Here is a 23,853-nt window from a genome sequence, read left to right as displayed (position 1 = left end):
GGAACGTTTTGAGAATATTGGAACTGGTACTGGTTTCAGCACTTACAATGCACCTGTTTTGTTTTACCATTACATAAAAAGTCAGCTTTGAGATCTAAATCTTTATATTTTCAAATACGCGCTTCGGCGTTACATAATACAGTATAATAATCTGAGGATTAGGATTTCGTGAAACTACAAAACTAGTCACTTGAAGAAATAAAAATTTGCGCCTGGAAGCTAACTTTTTTTGTATAATGTGTAATATTATTTCCCCTTGCCAACCCCTACCCGCTACCTCGTGCTTCCCAAGTTTCCGGTGCCCGACAACCTTAGCTAAAAGTAACAGACAATAAAATTTTATAAAATAAAAAAAAAAACTTAAACAAGCCTTTTCTTTTCGTACACCTCCGGTTCAATATAACTGAAAATAGTGCGTCATTCCCATAATAAATACTCCATTTCACTGCTTCTGTTGGCGCCTTTAGTAAGAGCCATAAAAATTATGAACTGCGCACATGATGTAGAAACTAACAGCAGCAGGTTCCCCAAATAACATTAGGAATATTTTGTTTGGAAATAGTGAACGTTCAGTGCTCAAAATAGCTAATAAAGGGAAATGGTTACTACCCAATACATGATTAACTCTTTTTTTGTAGTCAATCTAGAATTTTTTGCGTCCGTGGGGACTTTTTAAGATGAACATTGGGACTTATTACAAGTCGTGTAGGCCGTAGGGACATGGTCGAAAATAAGTTGGCAACACACGATAGTTTTCCTTTTATTGATAACTGTTGATTCGAACAAAATTTCGTAATTGTAAGTTCATGTTTTCATATAATTATATTTATGGTGTCGTATAACCTATCAGAACTTACGTTTGTGATTGGCTGTTATAAATGTTTTATTATAAACTGCGTGTTGATAATAGAGAAAAGAAAGAAATTGTGCAGTGATTTTAACATACACTTTTGATCTGTATTTGAATGTTGTGGTTAACAACAATTAGTTACAGTGTGTTTCTCTCACAAAGCCCGTGGAGTTGGAGCTGGAACTGAACTTGGAAAGGGGAGAACACGAGATTATACGTACTGTATTTTGATTAATTTTTCATCTCACCGGGGATCACGTGCCATTAATTTTTGCGTCGTGTATTCGTCTGAAGACCACTAAGCATCCGTTTCTGCTTTTGAATCTTACTGTACGACTTTCCTTTAGTGTAAACTTCATTCAGCTTTTTTGTTATGTTATTCTCTCATATCTCCTTGTGTCAATTTGAATCAAAGAGAGTTGGTAGGTAGGTAGGTGTGAGTGATTGTTACTTATGATGTAGTTTTGTATATTTTCATTAACTTTCTATGCTACTACATAATTGGTGGCCTTATGTGCTGCTTGTCGAACAATTTACCTCCTAGTGCATCACTGGTGTGCTTGCCTTGTCCTGTCGCAATGCACATTTTTTTTCATTTCGTGACGTTACCTTTCTGTTAAAAATATTTTTTTCTTGTTACACTCATTATGTATCCGATTTTATGGAGAGCGCATGTGTCATTCCATGTCAAATAAACCAATTGTACTACATGATTTGAACCATGACCCCTCAGATTTGGATGAATTATTTTTCAGGTAATGTACCCACTAACACTAGTTTAAATTTGAGATTTCAAATTTTTCTGATCTTTGGTTTTTGAGTTTCAAGGGTTTAAAAATCAAAAGAACCTCTGTTTTTGATCAATCAATGATTGTTTAAAATGCTGTAGCTCAAATACTATACAACCCAGAGAGCTCAAATTGCACCATTGTTTTCCTCTAAAAATGCCCTTCAATTTGATATGTAACATGACTAAAATGTTCAGATTTAGGTAGCATAAACTATTTCGAAAAAACATGTTTTCAAATTTCCAAAATATGTACCCTCGGATTTCTTTATAAAAATTGTATGTGTTGTCCAGTCTAACTGACTACATGCGTGCAAAATTTCAAGATGGGATCTCATTGGGTTCTTGTATAAAATAATATTTTACTACCGCAATACACACTAGTGAGGTGAAAAGCAGACTATTTCTAGGCTATGAAGGCCTAAGGTAGGCCTACGTAATTCTAACAAACTTATTTTTTTAGCCTTTTTATGCAACATTGCTCCTTATTGTTTGTTAATTCATTAAATGATATAGTGTTGTTTCAATTTAATGTTCATGATTCTTTTAACTACGCATCAGAAGGGAGTGAACACATTTTAATTGGTAATACTTGTGCAACAAGTCAAAATTTTGAATAAAGCCACTCACATTCATCCTTAGTCGTAAATGGTAGAGATTATCTTTTTCTTGGTTTTCCAGTGTTATTTGTAATCATTTACAACTCGTTCTTTATATTAGAAATTTGATATAAGTAATTTCACTTGGGAAAAAGATTAACTTGTTGATATCTGCATGGATAGAACTGTATTTCTAATACCAATTGTGTATTTACAAAGTTAATACACATGGTATCTATACAACTTAGCGTTCAGTGAGGGTAGGTGTAACATAATTTAAACGTGCTTCTTTTATGATCTTTTAATATACATTTCCAAAGCAATAGAAGACAACTTCATTTCTTTAGCACTTCAACTGAGGTTCTTCCCGTAGCTGTTGTTGGATTTGCTGTTTGTAAAAGAGTATTTCCTGGGACATCTAATATATCTCTTGGTTGTGGATAGCAAAAAGACTGGGCTGGACCCTTTGGGTGTAAAAAATTTATTCGGTACATGTCATTGTATTTTTCTTCAGTGCATCATAGCCACCGAGAGTCGTCATACGCTACTGTCACAAGACCAGCAGTAATATTTTTCATATGTGACGGTGTTATTTGGTTCAGTGTTGTCACATATTCAAGAGACTCGTCCAGACTAAAATGATATGGCTTGACAGTAATTTGACTCTCTGTGCAGGGTTTACATGAGTGAAACTTTTGTGTTCCCACAATCGCTTTTGAGTCACTTACTGAGGAAGTAAGTATTCTTTGGTCTGTTCATACTCCTCTGTTGTGCAATATTCAAAGTCAATGTTTTTTATGTTTTCTATGGCAAATACATGAAGTGATTTGGGTGTTAAGATTTGTTGGTCAGGCCTTTGTAAGCTGGCTTTAGCAGCTAGCCGCTTAACAGTTCCGCCAAGGACATTGCATGCGCTCTTGCCATGGGATGTTGCAAAGAACTCAAACTTTGCCTCAACTTCAAAATCAGTTTTATGCAAACACAAATTAAGGAAGTTTTTCTTATTTTTATATTGTGCAGCACTGCCATCAGAAAAGTAAGTAGGCCTAATCTTTTTAGCTGCAAAAGACAAGTTTTGGTTTATGATTTCTAGCAGTTTTTCCTGGAATACATAGAAAGCAACTGCATTATGTTTCAGGCAATCTGATTTGAAGACATACTGGAGATGTTTTAGTTTTCCCTCCCATTTATAATATATAATGAAAGGGTGCAGTGTAGCTTCCCCGTTGCATCAAGGTGGCCATAAGTGGGGTAGTGGCCAAAACTAGAGCCTTGTCCCTATATGAAAATTCACGTTTTTTTAATAATAAAAAGTGAATGTCTTACAAAATCGTAAGATTCTTAAGTTATTATTTTTATGGGTAGACAGAAGCGTCCGATCCCACGTGTCAGCTTTGACCCGTGACGTAAGGGTGTTGTCGTGTGTGACGTCATGGCGGCATGGAGTTTGGTTTGTTTGTGTGGCGTGTTTGTAGATGTCGTCGTGTTGTGGTTTGTTGTGCTGTCTGGTGGTATGTTCAGGATTTTCGTTTGTGTGGTGTAATGGGCTCAGTTTGCTTTTGCTCATAATCCAGAATTGTTTTGAGTGTCGGCTGTGTTTGTAGTCAAAATTCATTTCAGTAAGTTAATGATTTTGTGTGAAGGTTAATTTAGTGTTGTTCGCTGTACATTGTGTAGTAATTTTAGTAAAATTAATTAATTAGTTGTTTTTGTTTAGGAATGGATATGACGGATAAAATTAACAGGACACAGGTCAAGGGAAGTTTTCGATCCCAGTGTGTGGCTGTGTATGTTGATATTGGTATTGGGAGATGATTTTGAGCTATATAGGCAAGGGGAAGTGTTTTATCCTAATGTAGTCAGTCAGACTGGACAACACATACAATTTTTATTAAAAAAATCTGAGGGTACGTATTTTGGAAATTTCAAAAAAAAAAATATATTTTTTTGGAATAGTTTAAAATTTTCAAATTTAGGTAGCATAGTCATGTTACATATCAAATTGATGGGAATTTATAGAGGAAAACAATGGTGCAAGTTTGAGCTCTCTAGGTTGTATAGTTTTTGAGCTAAAGCATTTTAAAACAGTCATCGATTGATCAAAAACGGAGGTTTTTTATTTTTAAACCCTTGAAAGTCAAAAACCAAAGGGCAGAAAAATTTGAAATTTCAAATCTAAACTAGTGTTAGTGGGTACATTACCTGGGGGGGGGGGGATATCCAAATCTGAGATATCAACTTTCAGGCTGTTAGTTGATTTGAGGCGAAATGACCTACTGTTGTATGGACGATTAACAGGGGCGCTACATACAGAAGGAAAATAGATTATGCCGTATGTGAAACCAAGCCTCAACGGGTAGATCAGATAACAAATTAAATGCTACTGAACTGAAATCTGTAGAAATGAAATTCATTCCCCAATTTGAATAAAAGAAGGGATAAGTTACGACGATTCGTGATGTGTAATTTAACATTTAATTTGGTAAGTGGTGAAAGTGGGGGGGGGGGGGGGGGTAACAATTGTAGAGAGAGGCCAAGGATTGTAAGCCGTTTCAAATCACTTAAGGTATTAGTATTTACATAGGGATAAAACTGGCGCATGGGTAGACTAGTGTGAAAAGCTACATCAAACTAGTCATTTTAAAATTGCTTGTATTCGTATTTGTGATGCATGTACACTGTAAAAATGAAAGTTGATGCAAGTTTACCACTTAGAAAAGCTGAAATGTAAATTACTTAAGACCACTGTCGCATGCTGCTAAAATTGGGCACTTTATAGAAAACAATTTGCACTAAGCTGTTCTGCTGATAATGTAAGCTGAGATAGTCTTATTATTTGGAAAAAGCTGTTTCACTAGTGATGGAAATCTTTGCATTGTAATTAATATCAATTTGAAATTATAAAATTACTAGGCAACTTACTATAATATGTGATAATGTATTTTTAAAGAAATCAACATTCGTTATTGCATTATGAATTCTGCTATTGTAAGATAATATCATAATATAATTTGTTTGTTCTAAAACAATTTTCGTTTTTCAGGTGGCAACTGTGTACTGATGAATGTCGTAGTCCCTTCTGTATAAGTACTGGACCTTATAGTTACAGAAATTGAGGCCGCAATGACAGTAGAATTGAATCAGCTGGGAGATGCTCTGCCTGCATTGCAGTCTTCTTCAGTTGCAAGGCAATTGGGGCAGCAGTGTAGCAGTAGCTTAATAACCAGGTTATGTGACGGCACACAGACATTTTTTGTCATCGATTACTACATTCCCTCATTTGTGATAAGTTTTGATACATCAAGAGCTGGTATTTCATGATTTGCCTGAGGTGAAACATCAATTTTGAAGATGAAATTTGTGGTATCGTAATGGAGCAAGCAATGGGGAACATAGCAGCACACTGAACAAAAACATATGCAGATGATGATTGACGACATCCTGTGTTTTGCAAATTCCAGTCTCAATACATCACATATGAATAACACAGTTGTTTTGTGTAAGCGCTACTCAAAGGTGAAGAGGAAGTTGTGGTGGGATGCATCAAACCAGTCAGAACAACGCTTATGAAATTTTCATTACTTCCTCTTACAAGGTAAGATGTGATGGTTCAAATTTTGGACTCAATGTACATTGTTGGATTGCTTTTTTTATCAGGGTTTTTTCTTCCCATTTTGTTCTGATTCACTGTAAGATTTCCCACAAATACCTTATAATGAACCATAAAGCTGCAGAGTAAACCTACTTATGAAATGAAACTCAAGACCAGTAATTATTTTAGATGTATGCTGTAATTTGTTGGTATGGGTTAATGCTTTCTAAGTTTGAAGTCTCTTTCAATATGATGGTGTATGCCAAACTTGGAAAATGCTCACCAGACCGATTGTGAATGCAGTTGTTCTTCTTGGGATAGTTTGTATCTGTTTGTCCCACAATCTCCATGTTGGTCTCCCATGGGTTAAACAAACCTTTAACCATTTGTGTCATCCCTCTATGTATGCATTAGTATTCTTTGTGTCTTGTGTGGTAATAGTCCTAAAGACCTCGGCACTGTATAAAATGCGTCGCACATGTACATTGTAAGCAGTCTCCTTTCTAGACTGTTTGCATGTTCCTAGTGGAGCTAGAAGTAGAAAGGATGACAAGGACTGCATTAACGTAAGGTTAATCAGCACAGCAACATATTAAGTCTTATTGGTTATCACACATCACACACAGCTTTCTTGGGATGTTCTTCAATATTAAAAGTTCCCTCAAGTTTCTTGAAGTTAATACCCTTTTCAGTATAATTCCTCCTTCCCCCCTCTGAAGTATGCTAATGCTTATTACAAAAGAACTGAAATACCTTTTTCAGAAGAAAATTATACTTGAATCTGCCTAATCACTATTCAAGTATCAGAAAATTAAAATGTGTAAAACAAAATGCCTTGAATCTTGCCTTTTACAATATTTCTTAATGAAATAAGAATTCAAATCTAGCTTGTTGGTAGTTTCTCAAGGAGAAAATTTCTCTGTTTGTTTTCACATTTTACTTTGCTGTCACACATTTTATGTCACTGGCTAGCTGATCATAAATTTTTGTTGCAGCGTTGTACGCCCCTTTTTGTGCTACAGACAACCCTAAAGTGGTGTACTGAATGTCATTTTTCTTTCTGGCATCGTAATTATGTACCTCATTGTTCATTTTGAGCTGTGGTGTATTATGAACAACAAACGTAATGAGGGAATAAATATACTGTGAAGCAGTAGTCAGAATGCTCAACTCTTTTAACAGATGTCTACAAGATGATCATGGTAAGCACAACATAACATAGTTACAGTACATTTTTGTGCCATGAAGACTTTCTTTCTTAAAGATGGGTTACCACAGAACATAATTCTTTTGACATTATTGAATGAAAATATGCAAAATACATCAACTTACTAATTTGTCTCGTCCCAAGATTTGTAATGCTTCCAGGTGAAAATTGGTTGAACTAAGTTGTTCTAAGAGTTCCAGAATGTATATGATTTCCAATTTAAATTCTCATTAATATAGACCCCTAAGAATTTTGAATTTCCACCGTACTTATTATTTCCTCACCATGTGTTACACTTATTGTTGATGTAGTGTCTATAGATGTGAAGAACTGAATATGTTGTGTCTTTTTTAAATAGAGGCTGAGACCATTCACAGAAAACCAGTCAATGATACTTTTAAGAACTTTATTTACAATTTGTTCCATTTCTGTACATATGCTTGGATTGATTACAGTACTAGAGTCATATGCAAAAAGAACTAATTCTGCTTGTTGTATAGTAGATGGAAGATCATTAGCATACAGGGTGTACATAAAGCCAGGAACACTTTCAGTTATTTATTACACAAGAACCAAACATTGTACAGATATCATACATATGTCATTTCAAAGAGAGAGGGTTTTTTTTTTCATGTATACCGCCACAGCGTAGTTTGGTAATTTTCTGATAGTCGGCAGCCAGCGCTAATTGCAAACATGGCGACCATGCTACAGAAGGGGACAGCTGTTCCATGAAATGGCCTCCCTGATCACCAGATTTCACTCCATGTAACTTTTTTTCTGTGGGGACACATTAAAGATGTGGTGTATGTACCGCCTCTACCACATGATGTAGCAGAGCTCCAGGAGAGAACATGGGAAGCGACTGCCACAGTCGACGATGCCGTGTTGGGAAGGGTATGGCAAGAATTCGATTACCATGTTGATGTGTGCCGGGTCACACATGGTATGTATATATATATATATAAAAAAAAAAAAAACTTTCAGAGTTTCTTTTCAAAATGCAGTATGATATCTGTACAGTGTTTAGTTATTGTACTATAAATAATTGAAAGTGTTCCCGGATATTATGTACACCCTGTATATGAGGAATAGTGGTGGACCTAAGATTGAACCTTGTGGAACCACATACATGATTTCTCCCGTCAGAATTATGTCCCTGGACTACATTTCTTGAATTGCTAAGTACAGTTTTTTGCATTCTTCTGGCTAGATATGGCATTATCCATGAGTTGGCTGTACCATCCACCACATATCTCGACAGATAAAAAAGGTTCGAGAATTAATCATACAGCAAAGTATGCATCTCTTTGTGTGCTATCGTGGTACCATCCAAAAATTGTAGTGCTGTAACAAAGTCAGCAGCTTGCATCAATATAACAAAAGATAACAGTGTCTCGCTGCATACTGCAGTGACAAATGGGAGACACTGGTGAACCTTCACCGCGCGGGATTAGCTGAGCGGTCTAAGGCGCTGTAGTCGTGGACTGTGCGGCTCGTCCTGGCGGAGATTCGAGTCCTCCCTTGGGTGTGTGTGTGTGGTGTGTGTGTGTGTGTGTGTGTGTGTGTGTGTGTGTCCTTAGAATAATTTAGGTTAAGTAGTGTGTAAGCTTAGGGACTGATGACCTTAGTAGTTAAGTCCCATAAGATTTCACACACATTTTAATGTTTTTGGTGAAGCTTCACACTTCCTCCCAGCCCCACAGGGCCATCACGCAGACACTGATTAACATCCACCGACCAGAGGAATCCTTAGCCTAGTTCATGATCAACTATTAAGTTGATAGCATAGTCTTCAATAGGGCACCAGTGTATTTCATGTCTTCTGCTGAACTTTAATTTTGAACCTTACGTTAGTGTACACCAAGAGAAGAGTCTTGTAAAATTTTCTGCGTCCAGTGATAGTTTAATATCCATATACAGTAGCTAAGACTCCGAGCATTCCTGTGGAAGTGGAATATATACAAAGTTAAATAAATCTTCATATCTGTCTTGTAATAAAGTGAGCTAATATTTCCGTTCTCCTCTCGCAGCAAGTAAAACGTCCACTGTTGTAGTGCCAAATGTATTTTTGTCATGCACAATAGCTATGATTTGCAAAGAAAACCTTCTTTCGATATCTTGAACTGTTTATGAAGTAGACGGGTGCTATGATTACACGATTCACATCATGCATGGACAGAACAATGGGTGCACAAGAATTGTGATGGATATCGCTCTGCTCTCAGCTTTAAATACAATTTCAGTATGTTAGCTACATTTCATATATTGCAGTCATGATGTCAAACGAATCATATGCAAAGACTGTGCAGTGTGTTTTTACCTACGAATGACATGTCCCATACCATCTGTTATGTGAACACTATTCAGCCTTTTACAACGGCATGACTACCACCAAATTATCAGTTAGGGTGAATGGACATAGACAGAGGATGTATACTGGCAACAAGCCTCCCCTGACTCAGGTTGTGGGTGACTTTTCTGCACTCGACTCCTTTTCCTAAACCTCACCAGTCCTCTTCTGCTCCTTTTCTTAAACCTCACCAGTCCTTTTCTACTCCTGTGCAGTGCTAGTGTGTGACTGTTGCTCATGTCGGCACCAATGACTCCTGCCGTCTGGGTTCAGAGGTCATCCTCAGTTCGTACAGGTGGTTGGCGGAATTGGTGAAGGCGGAAAGCCTCGCTCGCGGGGTGAAATCAGAGCTAACTATTTGTAGTATTGTTCCCAGAACCGATCGCGGTCCTCTGGTTTGGAGCCGAGTGGAAGGCTTAAACCAGAGGCTCAGACGATTCTGCGGAGATCTGGGGTGCAAATTTCTCGACCTCCGCTATCGGGTGGAGAAATGTAGGGTCCCCCTGAATAGGTCAGGCGTGCACTACACGCCGGAAGCGGCTACAAGGGTGTAGCGGAGTACGTGTGGAGTGCACATGGGGGTTTTTTAGGTTAGAGAATCCCCTCCCTAGGCCCGACAAGACGCCTCCTGAGACGCAGCAAGGTAGGAGTAGGCAAAATGCAACAGGGAATAACAATATTAATGTGCTAATAGTAAACTGCAGGAGCGTCTACAGAAAGGTCCCAGAACTGCTCTCATTAATAAACGGTCACAACGCCCATATAGTACTAGGGTCAGAAAGTTGGCTGAAACCAGATGTAAATAGTAATGAAATCCTAAACTCAGATTGGAATGTATACCGCAGAGACAAGCTGGACAGTGAAGGGGGAGGCGTGTTTATAGCGATAAGAAGTGCAATAGTATCGAAGGAAATTGACGGAGATCCGAAATGTGAAATGATTTGGGTGAAGGTCACGGTTAAAGCAGGCTCAGACATGGTAATTGGATGTCTCTATAGGCCCCCTGGCTCAGCAGCTGTTGTGGCTGAGCACCTGAAGGATAATTTGGAAAATATTTCGAGTAGATTTCCCCACCATGTTATAGTTCTGGGTGGAGATTTTAATTTGCCGGATATAGACTGGGAGACTCAGACGTTCATAACGGGTGGCAGGGACAAAGAATCCAGTGAAATTTTTTTAAGTGCTTTATCTGAAAACTACCTTGAGCAGTTAGAGAACCGACTCGTGGCAATAACATATTAGACCTTCTGGTGACAAACAGACCCGAACTATTTGAAAAAGTTAACGCAGAACAGGGAATCAGCGATCATAAAGCGGTTACGGCATCGATGATTTCAGCCGTAAATAGGAATATTAAAAAGGGTAGGAAGATTTTTCTGTTTAGAAAAAGTGACAAAAAGCAGATTTCAGAGTACCTGTTGGCTCAACACAAAAGTTTAGTCTCAAGTACAGATAGTGTTGAGGATCAGTGGACAAAGTTCAAAGCCGTCGTACATAATGTGTTAGATGAGTATGTGCCAAGCAAGATCGTAAGAGATGGAAAAGAGCCACCGTGGTACAACAACAGAGTTAGAAAACTGCTGCGGAAGCAAAGAGAACTTCACAGCAAACATAAACATAGCCAAAGCCTTGCAGACAAACAAAAATTACGCGAAGCGAAATGTAGTGTGAGGAGGGCTATGCAAGAGGCGTTCAATGAATTCGAAAGTAAAGTTCTATGTACTGACTTGGCAGAAAATCCTAAGAAATTTTGGTCTTATGTCAAAGCGGTAGGTGGATCAAAACAAAATGTCCAGACACTCTGTGACCAAAATGGTACTGAAACAGAGGATGACAGACTAAAGGCCAAAATACTAAATGTCTTTTTCCAAAGTTGTTTCAGAGAGGAAGATTGCACTGTAGTTCCTTCTCTAGATTGTTGCACAGATGACAAAATGGTAGATATCGAAATAGACGACAGAGGGATAGAGAAACAATTAAAATCGCTCAAAAGAGGAAAGGCCTCTGGACCTGATGGGATACCAGTTCAATTTTACACAGAGTACGCGAAGGAACTTGCCCCCCTTCTTGCAGCGGTGTACCGTACATCTCTAGAAGAGCGTAGCGTTCCAAAGGATTGGAAAAGGGCACAGGTCATCCCCGTTTTCAAGAAGGGACGTCGAGCAGATGTGCAGAACTATAGACCTATATCTCTAACGTCGATCAGTTGTAGAATTTTGGAACACGTATTGTGTTAGAGTATAATGACTTTTCTGGAGACTAGAAATCTACTCTGTAGGAATCAGCATGGGTTTCAAAAAAGACGGTCATGTGAAACCCAGCTCGCGCTATTCGTCCACGAGACTCAGAGGGCCATAGATACGGGTTCACAGGTAGATGCCGTGTTTCTTGACTTCCGCAAGGCGTTCGATACAGTTCCCCACAGTCGTTTAATGAACAAAGTAAGAGCATATGGACTATCAGACCAATAGTGTGATTGGATTGAGGAGTTCCTAGATAACAGGACGCATGAACCATGGACCTTGCCGTTGGTGGGGAGGCTTGCGTGCCTCAGCGATACAGATGGCCGTGCCGTAGGTGCAACCACAACGGAAGGGTATCTGTTGAGAGGCCAGACAAACATGTGGTTCCTGAAGAGGGGCAGCAGCCTTTTCAGTAGTTGCAGGGGCAACAGTCTGGATGATTGACTGATCTGGCCTTGTAACATCAACCAAAACGGCCTTGCTGTGCTGGTACTGCGAACGGCTGAAAGCAAGGGGAAACTACAGCCGTAATTTCTCCCGAGGACATGCAGCTTTACTGAATGATTAAATGATGATGACGTCCTCTTGGGTAAAATATTCCGGAGGTAAAATAGTCCCCCATTCGGATCTCCGGGCGGGGACTACTCAAGAGGACGTCGTTATCAGGAGAAAGAAAACTGGCATTCTACAGACCGGAGCGTGGAATGTCAGATCCCTTAATCGGGCAGGTAGGTTAGAAAATTTAAAAAGGGAAATGGATAGGTTAAAGTTAGATATAGTGGGAATTAGTGAAGTTCGGTGGCTGGAGGAACAAGACTTTTGGTCAGGTGATTACAGGGTTATAAATACAAAATCAAATAAGGGTAATGCAGGAGTAGGTTTAATAATGAATAAAAAAATAGGAGTGCGGGTTAGCTACTACAAACAGCATAGTGAACGCATTATTGTGGCCAAGATGGACACGAAGCCAATGCCTACTACAGTAGTACAAGTTTATATGCCAACTAGCTCTGCAGATGAAGAAATTGATGAAATGTATGATGAAATAAAAGAAATTACTCAGGTAGTGAAGGGAGACGAAAATTTAATAGTCATGGGTGACTGGAATTCGAGAGTAGGAAAAGGGAGAGAAGGAAACATAGTGGGTGAATATGGATTGGGGGAGAGAAATGAAAGAGGTAGCAGTCTGTTAGAATTTTGCACAGAGCATAACTTAATCATAGCTAACACTTGGTTCAAGAATCATGAAAGAAGGTTGTATACCTGGAAGAATCCTGGAGATATTAAAAGGTATCAGATAGATTACATAATGGTAAGACAGAGATTTAGGAACCAGGTTTTAAATTGTAAGACATTTCCAGGGGCAGATGTGGATTCTGACCACAATTTATTGGTTATGAACTGCAGATTGAAACTGAAGAAACTGCAAAAAGGCAGGAATTTAAGGAGATGGGACCTGGATAAACTGAAAGAACCAGAGGTTGTACAGAGTTTCAGGGAGAGCATAAGGGAACAATTGACAGGAATGGGGGAAAGAAATACAGTAGAAGAAGAATGGGTAGCTCTGAGGGATGAAGTAGTGAAGGCAGCAGAGGATCAAGTAGGTAAAAAGACGAGGGCTAATAGAAATCCTTGGGTAATGGAAGAAATATTGAATTTAATTGATGAAAGGAGAAAATATAAAAATGCAGTAAATGAAGCAGGCAAAAAGGAATACAAACGTCTCAAAAATGAGATCGACAGGAAGTGCAAAATGTCTAAGCAGGGATGGCTAGAGGACAAATGTAAGGATGTAGAGGCTTGTCTCACTAGGGGTAAGATAGATACTGCCTACAGGAAAATTAAAGAGGCCTTTGGAGAGAAGAGAACCACTTGTATGAATATCAAGAGCTCAGATGGCAACCCAGTTCTAAGCAAAGAAGGGAAGGCAGAAAGGTGGAAGGAGTATATAGAGGGTTTATACAAGGGCGATGTACTTGAGGACAATATTATGGAAATGGAAGAGGATGTAGATGAAGATGAAATGGGAGATAAGATACTGCGTGAAGAGTTTGACAGAGCACTGAAAGACCTGAGTCGAAACAAGGCCCCAGGAGTAGACAACATTCCATTAGAACTACTGATGGCCTTGGTAGAGCCAGTCATGACAAAACTACCAACTGGTGAGCAAGATGTATGAGACAGGCGAAATACCCACAGACTTCAAGAAGAATATAATAATTCCAATCCCAAAGAAAGCAGGTGTTGACAGATGTGAAAATTACCGAACTATCAGTTTAATAAGTCACAGCTGCAAAATACTAACGCGAATTCTTTACAGACGAATGGAAAAATTGGTAGAAGCGGACCTCGGGGAAGATCAGTTTGGATTCCGTAGAAATGTTGGAACACGTGAGGCAATACTAACCTTACGACTTATCTTAGAAGAAAGATTAAGAAAAGGCAAACCTACGTTTCTAGCATTTGTAGACTTAGAGAAAGCATTTGACAACGTTAACTGGAATACTCTCTTTCAAATTCTGAAGGTGGCAGGGGTAAAATACAGGGAGCGAAAGGCTATTTACAATTTGTACAGAAACCAGATGGCAGTTATAAGAGTCGAGGGGCATGAAAGGGAAGCGGTGGTTGGGAAAGGAGTGAGACAGGGTTGTAGCCTCTCTCCGATGTTATTCAATCTGTATATTGAGCAAGCAGTAAAGGAAACAAAAGAAAAATTCGGAGTAGGTATTAAAATTCATGGAGAAGAAGTAAAAACTTTGAGGTTCGCCGATGACATTGTAATTCTGTCAGAGACAGCAAAGGACTTGGAAGAGCAGTTGAACGGAATGGACAGTGTCTTGAAAGGAGGATATAAGATGAACATCAACAAAAGCAAAACGAGGATAATGGAATGTAGTCAAATTAAATCGGGTGATGCTGAGGGAATTAGATTAGGAAATGAGACACTTAAAGTAGTAAAAGAGTTTTGCTATTTAGGGAGTAAAATAAGTGATGATGGTCGAAGTAGAGAGGATATAAAATGTAGACTGGCAATGGCAAGGAAATCGTTTCTGAAGAAGAGAAATTTGTTAACATCGAGTATAGATTTAAGTGTCAGGAAGTCGTTTCTGAAAGTATTTGTATGGAGTGTAGCCGTGTATGGAAGTGAAACATGGACGATAACCAGTTTGGACAAGAAGAGAATAGAAGCTTTCGAAATGTGGTGCTACAGAAGAATGCTGAAGATAAGGTGGGTAGATCACGTAACCAATGAGGAGGTACTGAATAGGATTGGGGAGAAGAGAAGTTTGTGGCACAACTTGACTAGAAGAAGGGATCGGTTGGTAGGACATGTTTTGAGGCATCAAGGGATCACAAATTTAGCATTGGAGGGCAGCGTGGAGGGTAAAAATCGTAGAGGGAGACCAAGAGATCAATACACTAAGCAGATTCAGAAGGATGTTGGTTGCAGTAGGTACTGGGAGATGAAGAAGCTTGCACAGGATAGAGTAGCATGGAGAGCTGCATCAAACCAGTCTCAGGACTGAAGACCACAACAACAACAGGACGCAGCATGTCATTCTCAATGTAATTCTTCCGAAGTAAGAGTGATTTCAGGTGTGCCGCAGGGGAGTGTCATAGGACCGTTGCTATTCACAATATACATAAATGGCTTTGTGGATGACATCGGAAGTTCACTGAGGCTTTTTGCGGATGATGCTGTGGTGTATCGAGAGGTTGTAACAATGGAAAATTGCACTGAAATGCAGGAGGATCTGCAGCGAATTGACGCATGGTGCAGGGAATGGCAATTGAATCTCAATGCAGACAAGTGTAATGTGCTGCGAATACACAGAAAGATAGATCCTTTATCATTTAGCTATAAAATAGCAGGTCAGCAACAGGAAGCAGTTAATACCATAAATTATCTGGGAGTACGCATTAGGAGTGATTTAAAATGGAATGATCATATAATGTTGATCGTCGGTAAAGCAGATGCCAGACTGAGATTCATTGGAAGAATCCTAAGGAAATGCAATCCGAAAACAAAGGAAGTAGGTTACAGTACGCCTGTTCGCCCACTGCTTGAATACTGCTCAGCAGTGTGGAATCCGTACCAGATAGGGTTGATAGAAGATATAGAGAAGATCCAACGGAGAGCAGCGCGCTTCGTTACAGGATCATTTAGTAATCGCGAAAGCGTTACGGAGGTGATAGATAAACTCCAGTGGAAGACTCTGCAGGAGAGACGCTCAGTAGCTCGGTACGGGCTTTTGTCAAAGTTTCGAGAACATACCTTCACCAAAGAGTCAAGCAGTATATTGCTCCCTCCTGTGTATATCTCGCGAAGAGACCATGAGGATAAAATCAGAGAGATTAGAGCCCACACAGAGGCATACCGACAATCCTTCTTTCCACGAACAATACGAGAATGGAATAGAAGGGAGAACCGATAGAGGTACTCAAGGTACCCTCCGCCACACACCGTCAGGTGGCTTGCGGAGTATGGATGTAGATGTAGATGTTGTTAAACCTCACCAGTCCTTTTCTTTCATCCCTCTTCCTTCCCCTTTAAACCATTCTGTCAGGAGGAGGAGCCACTGGCTCCGAAAGCTTGCATGCATAACACCTTTGTTATATGTGTGTTCTCCTACCACCGCTTGGAGAGTAAATTTTTTATTTGTCCAATTACATTGTATTTTCAAAAACTGATTAAGTTCATTTAGAGAAGAGTTTTAAATTGAAAAACTTAAGTTGTCCTAGTCTTCTTCTTCTTCTTCTTCGGCGGCTCTATAGATACTCTTAAACTATCTCTTTCCATTTATTCTGGCCCCTTCCTAACATTTTCCAATTCGTGTAGCCCGTCTTCTGAATGTCTTCTATGATTCGATCCTCCCATCTAGTTTTTGGTCAACAATGTTCACTCTGTCCATCTGTCTTTCCTTGTAAAACTTTCCCCACCCTACCCCCACCCCGCTTCCGTACCATTTGTCCACGCCCCATGTCTAGCCCACCTCATCCTAGATGACTTGCTAACAGGCTGATCTTTGGAGATGGCGTACAACTCCTCACTCTTTCCCTTTCGCAAATTGAGCAGATGATTCTCCCCCGAGTGTCCTCTTGAACGCATCTGGCAATTTGGCGTCCTTTGCTGTCAGAGCCCAGGTTTCAGAGACGTGAATAACCACTGGTCTGGCTAGTTTTGTTGTTCTAGTCAGGAGCCTTGAAGATGGAAGCTTTGTTAAGGTGAAATAAGCTTTATTAGCTGTAGTTAGCCTCTGCTTTATTTCATAGAAAGTATCTTCGAAAAAGTCGACCATTTCAAGTACCTGGGTTCAATTGTTACCATACCTGGGTTCAATTGTTACCAGTCTCAAAGGTGTAGATACCCATTGTTAGTTTGGCTGGGATGTCCTCCCTGTGTGTTTTTCCAGCAGCTAGGTATTTTGTTTTCTGCTCATTGATATTTAGTCCTGTATTCCTGCCAGCCTGTTCAAGTGAGGTGAATGTCTCTGACACAGTAGCAAGAACTCTTGACAGTAATGGAAATGTCATCTGTGTAGGCCAGTATTTGCACAGATTTATGAAAAATCTTTTCCCTATTTAAGATATTTGCATATATCATCACCGTCTCCAAGGCGACATTGAATGGGAGGCGTGCCAGCGCATCATCTTGCAGTATTCCTAATTTCCAAAGCATTGGACAACATTCCTCCAGTTTTTATGCTAGCTTGTGTCCCTTTCATTGTCAAATCTACTATCCTTGTTAGAGAGATATTTACATCCCAGATTAACCATTGTGATACCTCTATAGTTACTGCATTCTGTCTAGTCTCCTTTCTTATATATGGGGCATGTAATTCTTTCTTTCCATTTTTGAGGTATTTCCTCTTCTTCCCATATTAGTTTAACCAGTTTCAGGATGTTTATTTCCAATTCAGAGCCTCCTTGCTTGAAAAGCTCTGCTGGAATGCTATCCGTTCCTGGAGTCTTCTTCTTTAATTTCCTCATTGCAGTTCTCACCTCTTATAAGTTACATAGTCCACACTGTTATCTGGATCCTCTTTCTCCTGTTTTTCTGTTGAGTTCCTTAGTATAACTGCTCTTGGGTAAGGAGTTTGTTAAAGTAGTGACACCACCTCTCTCAAACTCTTTCTCTTTACATACAATTTCACCCTATGCATAGCTTCTTCTCTTTGTTTATAATTTCGCCCTTTTCATCTTTTATTAAACTTATTCTGCCCTTGAAAAGTTTCCATGCGTTATTTACCTCTCTTTAAAATTTCCTTGCCTCATTTGTACTTCTTAGAATCTTCACCTCATCAATATTTGCCTTCATCCACTCCCTCTTTTTCCTTTGATGTGTCCTTTTTTTAGTTCTCTGTTTTTCTTTATATTCTTCCATTATAATCCTGGTGGTTGTAACGTCCTTCTGTATGTTTCATTTGTTTCTGTTTCACATTTGGTTCTTGTTTGCCTTATGCTGCTCCCAAGTATCTCACTTGCTGCTATCTGTACTGCCTTTTTTATCGTTTCCCATTCATCTTCAGTGTTTTTACATTCTCCAGCGTTTTCAAGGGCCTGAATTATTCTCTCCTTGTATCATTCCTGTGATTCCTCATATTCTAAAGCTGTAATGTTATATTGGTTTGTTCTGGGCTGGGTTCCTTTCACTGCGTTAAATACTCATGCCCTCACCCGTGCCAAAACTAGGTAAAGATCCGTGTCTATATTTTGACCTCTTAAACTCCTTACATCCAGTTACTCTGACTTGTGTGTTGCACCAGTTAGTACATGGTCAGTCGGATTTGTTGTATTTGCCTCTAGTGCTGTCCATGTTCCCTTATGTATTTCCTTGTGTGGGAACAATGTGGAGCCTACCACCGTGTTTCTAGATGTTGCAAAGAGTATCAAACTTGTCCCATTGTCATTGCTTATTGCATGTCAACTGCATATACTGATTGCCGGTCTATAGATGTGTTCTCTTCCCAGCTGGCCGTATAGGTCTCTGGCTAATATTTTTGTATCATTCCCAGTGCATTAATCATATGCTCTTCCCAGAGATTTGTAGAAAGCTTCTTTCTCCTCATCCTCTTGATTCTTCAGTTGGTGTGAGGACATAGATAGTAATAGGATTCAACCCCATGAACCCAACACTAAGTGCTTACTCACAGTCCCCACTAAAAATGGGATTAAAGTCTGGTAATGAACTTGCTAAATATGAAATAATATCACTAGAGAACTTAAAGTATAGATTCACACTGTACAGACAATAATTACCATATTTTTTGACTGCACAGGAAAGGTGAAACAGGCCTGTGTCATTGCATGTCCACTAAAACAACTGGAGTCAACTTTTCATGATTTAACAATGGAAAATCCAGGATCGAATGTACAATATTATGAAAAGGAAAGTTGCCACTCACCATTTAGCGGAAATCCTGAGTCGCAGATAGGTACATCAAAAAGATTGTCATAAATAAAGCTTTTGCCCAGTATGGCCTTTTTCAAATACACACACACACACACACACACACACACACACACACACACACACACACGGCTTCAGTTGCCTGAGACTACAGGTGTGTGTGTGTGTGTGTGTGTGTGTGTGTGTGTGTGTGTGTGTATTTGAAAAAGGCGTCTATTTTTGATGAAGGTCTTACTGGCCAAAAGCTTTATTTGTGACAGTTATTTTGTTGTACCTGCCTGGGACTCAGCATCTCCGCTATACGGTGAGTGATAACTTTCCTTTTCACAATATTGTACTTTTCATGATTGACATTTATCACACAGTTTTTGAATTACATTTCGAAAGAGCTAAAGTTATTAACTTCAACTACTTTAGACATTTTGACAATAATCAAGCATAATTCAGTAATAGCATAAGTGGCATATTTTTCACTTACTACAGCCTCAATTCACCCCACATTGCTTTCATACAACAGAATTACGCAGTAGAGAGGTACGTCCCACTCTCGTATAAGGTCACATTGTCTTCACACACAGAACATAATAATATTTTTTAAAGCAAAGATTTCAGCCTCATTTCTCAATACATTCTCTTCCTGCCAAGAAGTGTACAGAACAGTCTTGTGCCAAAACCCACTTCAGAGTTGTTGCGTACATAGTTCCGTGTAGTCAGCGCGTACACAACTGTCCCACTACAGCGTGCCCCGCTAAGCACAACAGCGCCGGCGCAGCGCTCGTCCATCTCCGCACTACGAGATGGCGCTGCCTTAGAGACGGACCAAATTCTGCTTCCGCCGATCCGCGTATTAATATGTAACGCAGCCAATGAGATTGCTGCTAACGTAGAACCTTTTCTCCTCGCGGATCACACTCGCGCAGTGATACCTGAATGCGCGGGGTATTATAACAAGTGTACAGACCTCAGATTAGTCAGTCTGCATTTGTCTGCACCAGTCTGTACGAGTCTGCATTAGTCTGTACCAGTCTATAGTCAAGTTTCAGTCTGCGCCTAATAAGATTACCATATTCCTGTACATAGCCATGAAGATGAATGAATAGACACTTTGTCAAGTATCAGAGATATGTGAGAATAAGATTAACGTACCAAGACCAAAGGAACTTCAGATTGTCAATTGTAAACAGCATCCAGAATCAAGTTACGTAATGTCTATGCTTTTTATTATTTTAATAAATGTGTGTGAAAATTAATCAAGCTCTATTTAAAGTTGGTCACCGTCAACCTGCTACTCTAAGCGTGCAAGTGGCATTTCTATCGTCTGACCTAACTGCAGGAGATAAACACGCCACGATAAGACCACGAGACATATTGCTGACACTCGCCTACTTCGTTAGAGCGACTAGTCAAATAATCTGATGGTGTGTGTACCGAAGGTCTTACACTATGCACACCACAAGAGTCTTTATTAAATCCAGTTACACTCAACTGCCTTCTCAACTTTATTTGTTAACCAATCAATTGTAGGTTCACATAAACTAATCTCTTCACCAAACTCGCTCTCTCATATTGCAAATAAATTTCAAAAATGTAATGAGTGACACAGATGTACTTACAAATACTTCGATAAAAGTTTTTTTTAAAGTGTACCGAAAAGTAGCATAACTAAACATTATTTGCACTTTTTGGATTGGGTTAGTAATACTCGTAAAGATTCACAATACGCACTACTGTCTAACTGTGGTTGAAGCTAAACCAGTTTGTAGTTGTGCTGCTCTACAAAGAGATTTTGCGAGTATGCATCTTCTGCCATTCATGCACCTGTCACTTGCCCACACATGCCAGAACACTACGTTGTCTTGGCCATAGGTAGTGCAGACAGGCATTCACACACAGAGTAGCATGGTGTGATGCACGAATATGTTAGAAAGGTAATCAGAGACAGAGCACAAGCCAGGATTGCTGGAAATGTGGTAAAGGAAACAGACAATGTCCTCTCCGTAGGAAGCATACCCGTATTTGGCTGAAGTGATGTAAGAAAAGCACAGAAAATTCAAATCTCAATGGCCTGATAGGGTTTTCAACCACAGTTCTTCGAACGAGTCTCTTGAGTCATACCACTGTGCCAAGTTTCTCGGTCCCTCTTCCCTGGCCCTCTTCAAGTGGTTCTGCCATTGCATCCTCAGGATCCCTCATTCCAGCTTCTATACCTAGATCAGAATAACAAAGCGGTCGTCAGTTTGGGCTCAAAAGGGAGGATGTTAGCTGTTTGCTGTTAGGTGCAAGTGCTCTTGCAACAGCAGCTGTACATTCAATCCTGAGTACGTTCATATGTTCCTTGTGTACTTGCGATAATGTTAAGTTTGCTTTGCAGGATCTTAATAGTGGGCTCAGTTTCCAATGCAGTTTCACAGTTAGCTTCATGAACTCCATTAAGAAAACATGTCAGACTGAGAAACATAGTGTATAGGAACAACTCTCAGCAATTCATACAGTCAGAAGTTGTTGTCCACAGCTGATCGGTAACTGGCAGCTGAAGTAGAAGAAAGATTGACAACTGTGTTCAGGACATAAGGTGTGAAATCACTGGTTGCTGCTACGCTAGATATCCTATAATCAACTAGCATTGTCACTTAGTTATTGACCCGGGTGTAAGTCGTGAATGCCTGACATTGACCCAAACAATATTATCCAATGCTATGATTGTCATCCACCACAGAAATCTGGATTTCAATGCATTAAAATGTTTTGTCTTCAAATAAAGGAGTTATTGAAGTGTGTATCATTCAGCGCTGCACACAAAGAAAATTTACTGCCTGCGTAAAGCCAAGTGTTTTGAAGTGACACAGTTTAGAAAGTGTGTAACAACTGCGGTTTTGCTTATTTACAAAGCTGTTGCCGTTATTAACAAAGTGAGCTCCAGGAAATAAGGGCTAACCTTTCTCCTTTTTGCTCAGTGTACTGTCTCAGCAAATACACATTCACGTGTTTGGCTTGCAGCATCGTACATTAAACATGATTTACCATGGAATAAAAGTGAGTAAATATCAGAAACTAAACAAACCTGATTTCAGTCAAAACAAAGCGAAATGACAGCACTAGTTGCAAGTTTAATGAGCTCGAGTGTTCGTTTTGCAGTGTGGCAGTGTGGCTCTCTCTACCTGCTCTAGTGCCATACTGTAGTGGCAGTTTTCATTTGGTCGCTATTTCTTAACAGGACGGTGGAATTGACAGGCGTAAAGGTAATTTCTGGAGAACACACATGTAGTACATAACGCCCTCCAACTCTGTGAGGCGTTTTTGCAGACGATGCTGTTGGGTCATTCCACATCAAACCACGCAGGTCATAACACTCATCATCTCAGATCTTCATGTAACTTTGCACATTTGCTTAAACTCATAATGTAAGAACTCGTGCAAAGTCTTTTTGCTCTCAGACTAAAACTTGTTTATATATCGAATTTCAAATGTAGTGATATTCTGATAACTGGGCTCTGCAAGAATGTCAGTGCAAAATGGTACTTACGTCCATAAATGCCCATAACTGTGGAGCTTCTGAAGCTTTTGATTTGGAATTTTTTTCATATGTTAAGAGAAGCACGTACTTAACAGGCGTGTGATTATGTAAGCAGTAATGACATGAATATAATAGAAAGAAACATTCTACATGGGAAAAATATATTAAAAAAAAAGATGCTGTGACTTACCAAACGGGAAAGTGCTGATAGACAGAGACAATAAAAAACACACAAACACACACACAAATATCAAGCTTTCGCAACCCACGGTTGCTTCATGAGGAAAGAGGGAAGGAGAGGGAAAGACGAAAGGATGTGGGTTCTAAGGGAGAGGGTAAGGAGTCATTCCAATCCCGGGAGCAGAAAGACTTGCCTTAGGGGGGAAAAAGGGACAGGTATACACTCGCTCGCTCACGCGCGCGCGCGCGCCCACACACACACACACACACACACACACACACACACACACACACACACACACACCTTGGCATATTCTCTCTTCCCGTTACCTACCAGGCCTCAACCTTCGCTAATTTCAAGTTGCCGCCCCTCATACGTCACCTGTCATTCAACAACATCTTTGCCTCTGTACTTCCGCCTCGATTGACATCTCTGCCCAACCTCTTTGCATTTGCATGTGTCTGCTTGTGTCTGTATATGTGCGAATGTGTGTGTGTGTGTGTGTGTGTGTGTGTGTGTGTGTGTGTGCGTGCGAGTGTATACCTGTCCCTTTTTCCCCCCTAAGGTAAGTCTTTCCGCTCCCGGGATTGGAATGACTCCTTACCCCTCTCCCTTAAAACCCATATCCTTTCGTCTTTCCCTCTCCTTCCCTCTTTCCTGATGAAGCAACCATGGGTTGCGAAAGCTTGCTATTTGTGTGTTTTGTATTGTGTCTGTCTACCAGCGCTTTCCCGTTTGGTAAATTACAGCATCTTTTTTTAATACAGGGTGATTCAAAAAGAGTACCACAACTTTAGGAATTTAAAACTCTGCAACGACAAAAGGCAGAGCTAAACACTATCTGTCGGCGAATTAAGGTAGCTATAAAGTTTCATTTAGTTGTACATTTGTTCGCTTGAGGCGCTGTTGACTAGGCGTCAGCGTCAGTTAATGCTAAGATGGCGACCGCTCAACAGAAAGCTTTTTGTGTTATTGAGTACGGCAGAAGTGAATCGACGACAGTTGTTCAGCGTGCGTTTCGAACGAAGTATGGTATTAAACCTCCTGATAGGTGGTGTATTAAACGTTGGTATAAACAGTTTACAGAGAATGGGTGTTTGTGCAAAGGGAAAAGTT

The 23,853-nt window shown here is 39.8% G+C and overlaps 1 long non-coding RNA gene across 2 annotated transcripts in view; it reads left to right on the top strand.

Moving 5' to 3' along the window:
- Nucleotides 1-512: 512 nt before the first annotated feature.
- The window catches only part of LOC124789503, a 37,258-nt gene continuing 13,917 nt past the window's right edge, over nucleotides 513-23,853 (top strand). The window contains exons 1-3 of one of the 2 annotated variants that reach the window (XR_007016126.1): nucleotides 513-798; nucleotides 5,280-5,831; nucleotides 6,824-7,030. This is a non-coding gene — a long non-coding RNA (uncharacterized LOC124789503). Of the gene's footprint in view, nucleotides 799-897; nucleotides 1,281-5,279; nucleotides 5,832-6,823; nucleotides 7,031-23,853 lie in introns of those variants that run through there. The other variant, XR_007016127.1, reaches the window with a different exon arrangement.

This window comes from Schistocerca piceifrons, chromosome 3 (assembly GCF_021461385.2).
Source record: "Schistocerca piceifrons isolate TAMUIC-IGC-003096 chromosome 3, iqSchPice1.1, whole genome shotgun sequence".
Lineage (NCBI taxonomy): Eukaryota > Metazoa > Arthropoda > Insecta > Orthoptera > Acrididae > Schistocerca > Schistocerca piceifrons.
This window is presented reverse-complemented; position numbering and strand designations above follow the sequence as displayed.